The sequence below is a fragment of the Portunus trituberculatus genome, chromosome 30 (assembly GCF_017591435.1).
Source record: "Portunus trituberculatus isolate SZX2019 chromosome 30, ASM1759143v1, whole genome shotgun sequence".
NCBI lineage: Eukaryota > Metazoa > Arthropoda > Malacostraca > Decapoda > Portunidae > Portunus > Portunus trituberculatus.
Window position 1 is genome coordinate 6,513,423 of NC_059284.1, and position 4,327 is coordinate 6,517,749.

Here is a 4,327-nt window from a genome sequence, read left to right on the forward strand (position 1 = left end):
GGTGGTGTATTCCTCTCTCTCTCTCTCTCTCTCTCTCTCTCTCTCTCTCTCTCTCTCTCTCTCTCTCTCTCTCTCTCTCTCTCTCTCTCTCTCTCTCTCTCTCTCTCTCTCTCTCTCTCTCTCTCTCTCTCTCTCTCTCTCTCTCTCTCTCTCTCTCTCTCTCTCTCTCTCTCTCTCTCTCTCTCTCTCTCTCTCTCTCTCTCTCTCTCTCTCTCTCTCTCTCTCTCTCTCTCTCTCTCTCTCTCTCTCTCTCTCTCTCTCTCTCTCTCTCTCTCTCTCTCTCTCTCTCTCTCTCTCTCTCTCTCTCTCTCTCTCTCTCTCTCTCTCTCTCTCTCTCTCTCTCTCTCTCTCTCTCTCTCTCTCTCTCTCTCTCTCTCTCTCTCTCTCTCTCTCTCTCTCTCTCTCTCTCTCTCTCTCTCTCTCTCTCTCTCTCTCTCTCTCTCTCTCTCTCTCTCTCTCTCTCTCTCTCTCTCTCTCTCTCTCTCTCTCTCTCTCTCTCTCTCTCTCTCTCTCTCTCTCTCTCTCTCTCTCTCTCTCTCTCTCTCTCTCTCTCTCTCTCTCTCTCTCTCTCTCTCTCTCTCTCCGGATGATTGGAATACGAAGCTAATTAGCCGAAGGTAAACACAATAAAATTTGCAACTTACGTGATGAGCACGGAACAAAGAGTACTAAAAGATGGAAGAACCTGATGGGGAGATGTTGCAGGAGGAGGGAGTGTCGGGGCATTGGCAGGAGGAAAGGAGGGTCTGGAGGAAAGGTAGTGGTGGTGGTGGCGGTGGTGGTGGTGGTGGTGGTGGTGGCATAAAGGGGTCGGTCAATAGGGGATAAAAAAGTGAATGTGTTGGTGTTTACTTAGTAGTAGTAGTAGTAGTAGTAGTAGTAGTAGTAGTAGTAGTAGTAGTAGTAGTAGTAGTAGTAGTAGTAGTAGTAGTAGTAGTAGTAGTAGTAGTAGAAGTTAAAGAAGAAACGTGCTATTAGTACACACACACACACACACACACACACACACACACACACACACACACACACACACACACACACACACACACACACACACACACACACACACACACACACACACACACAGACCAACCCATCGGCCTGGGAAAAAGAATGGCCTGAGATATAGAGGGTAAGAAAACACACCATAAGGTTTTAGTCTAATTCTTTTAATAGGCCCACGGAATTATTGTGGATTATGGTATTAACGTGGATTAAATGTTAGTGGTTGAGGGCGTTGTTTACTTTGGCCAATGCTATTAGGCCCTGGAAGTTATGGATGGGAGGGAGAGAATGGAGGAGGAGGGAATTATAGGGGAAAGAGAGGAGGAGAGAGAGAGAGAAAGATGGAAAGGGAAAGGAGAATAGAAATGTGTTTACATGTTTAGAGAGAGAGAGAGAGAGAGAGAGAGAGAGAGAGAGAGAGAGAGAGAGAGAGAGAGAGAGAGAGAGAGAGAGAGAGAGAGAGAGAGAGAGAGAGAGAGAGAGAGAGAGAGAGAGAGAGAGAGAGAGAGAGAGAGAGAGAGAGAGAGAGAGAGAGAGGAGAGAGAGAGAGAGAGGAGAAGAAACAGGAGGAGGAGGAGGAGGAGGAGGAGGAGGAGGAGGAGGAGGAGGAGGAGGAGGAGGAGGAGGAGAAGGAGGAGGGAAGACGTTACAAGAGGAAGGGAAGAGCCAGTCACTTGAGGCAAACTTGGATTCGTTCGCACTGAAAGGAAGAAGGAAGAGAAGGAAAAGGAAAAGAGATGGATGGAGGGATGGAGAGATGGAGTAAGAGGGGGAGGGGGAAGGAAGGAAAGAGGCACATCCATTACCTCGCTACAAGAAGAAGTTTTCGGGGTTCCTTACACTCGTGTCCAGCGCTACACGATGCCGCTTCCTCCTCCTCCTCCTCCTCCTCCTCCTCCTCCTCCTCCTCCTCCTCCTCCTCCTCCTCCTCCTCCTTCACCTACGACTCCTACTCCATCTCTACTTCCTTTGCACAGCCTACAGTCGTTTAAAAGTTTTCCCTTCATACACACACACACACACACACACACACACACACACACACAAGTCGCTCGCTTCCCACCATCTCTCATTTTCCACTAATATTCATCATTACTACTCATAAACTGTTTCATGAGAGAGAGAGAGAGAGAGAGAGAGAGAGAGAGAGAGAGAGAGAGATGCTACCGAGAAAACAAAAGAGCATCGGAATCATAACCATAAACAAGGACAAACAGGATCGTAGTCTCAACACTTGCAACAATAAGCGAATGACTGAAGACCAAACGATAAGAACAACAAGCAGGCAATTCCCACACACCTCCTGCTGCTGACGCCCCTGCTTTACTACACTCCTCCCTGCTAGTATGAGATCAGAAGACGCCAGACTGCTTTTCCTTACTGTTCCTCGTTTCTGCTTCTCCTTGCGTCTGTTTCCGATATTCCTTTGCATTCTAAGTTCTCTCACTTTTCTCGGTATATTGAAGCGCTCGTGTCCTGCTTTTTTTTGTTTTTTTGGCTAATGGTTGTAAGTTTTGCAAAGTGTGAGGCTGTGCTGCGTGTATCGGGGTATATAAGGAGGTGGTGGTGCGGTGACTCTCTCAGTGGGCATCACAGAGCGAAAGGGGAAGGATGTGTGCTCTTTCTCGTATTAATAAAGAATGTGTTAGGGATATTTGTGTTTTGTGAAGTTTATGTGTATTTTCTCTCTCTCTCTCTCTCTCTCTCTCTCTCTCTCTCTCTCTCTCTCTCTCTCTCTCTCTCTCTCTCTCTGTGTGTGTGTGTGTGTTCGTGCGTGTGTGTGTGTTTCTGTTTTTAATGTACTCACTTTGTTTACCCTCGCATTCAAATATTTCAAAGAAGAAATAAATCCTGCCTTTTATTTCTTCTCCCCCTCAGGCCAGTCATTCAAAACCTTTTCTTTTAAACCCACTCAGGCTCACACTCTCTTCCCTTCCTTCTAGAACCTCACCTTACTGAAACACTCTCAAGCACATGGACACACACATACACACTTACTCTTACCTAACATACGCACCTGCTTATCTCAAAACCCCTCTCTTCCTTCCTTCCTTCCTTTACCACTCTCACTCTTTACCTGCCCTCCACCTCTTCCTCCTTCCCTCCCCGCGCACCTCCGCCAACAAATACCATCATTATTTTCCGGTTGGGCTGGAGGAGGTAGGTTTTAAGCTTGAAGAGGGAGCTGACATTTAATTCGGCAAACGTGTGGCTGGGTATCGGAACAGTGTTAGTCGGGCACAATGGACTGGAAGGAGGGAGAGAGAGACCTGCTTATCTCAAAACCCTCTCTTCCTTCCTTCCTTCCTTTACCACTCTCGAGAGGGTGAGAGGGAGGGGAGAAAGACTAGGAACTTCTTTGCTCCAACCTGGTAGAGTTTGTGGATTGTGTAAATACGTGTACAAATGAATGTGAAGGAATAGAATGAGGGGAAAGGAGTGGTAGAGTTTGCAGGGCCAAAACTTCAGTGGATAAAAAAGTGTACGAAGTTTTTAGATATTAGTGTAGGGAAGGTTCTTTTTAAGTTTATAAGGATGGGTTTCTAGCGTCAATATATGTTTCAATAATAGAACATTGCTTTGAAATATCCCGTAAATTACTCTGTCTATTTTGATTTCACATTACTTGTTTCACAATCCCACAATTTACCTGAACATACAAGTATACAATGAATATTTCCACCCCTAAGAACTATCTTTGCTGTGTAATCTTCTTAATTAATTTCGTCTTAAAAACACAATAACACAAGGGAAAGGTAAGTTGCGAGGAGCCGGTAGGCCTACAAGTGGTAGTCCTTGTATAACTACCTACCTTTATCCTTTAAAGCTCCCTATGGACTCTGCGCTAATAACCTGATTACTGAGTCTATTCCATTCATCTACCACTCCTTAGGGAAAACTTTCTTCGTACCGCTTTATTTATTCGTTCAAACTTAAACTCGCTACTTCTTGTTCCTTTGTGATTACTATGGATGGAATATTTATGGAGTAGTGCTGAATGTGTGTCTATTTTAATGGTGTACAAAAACAAGAACTACTTTTTTTTCCGGTCTGTGGGAGAGGTAAAGGAGAGACGAGTCTGAACAAAGCATCTTCTTGTGCTGGTCGTTTGCTTAAGAGGCGTTGGAGTCTGTGTGTGTGTGTGTGTGTGTGTGTGTGTGTGTGTGTGTGTGTGTGTGTGTGTGTGTGTGTGTGTGTGTGTGTGTGTGTGTGTGTGTGTGTTGAGTTTGAGTCTTAGTATGTTTACTGAGTGTACTTGAGTGATATCATATTTTTCCCTATTTTCATCACCTTTCCTCTTTCCTACATACTTTTCATGTAA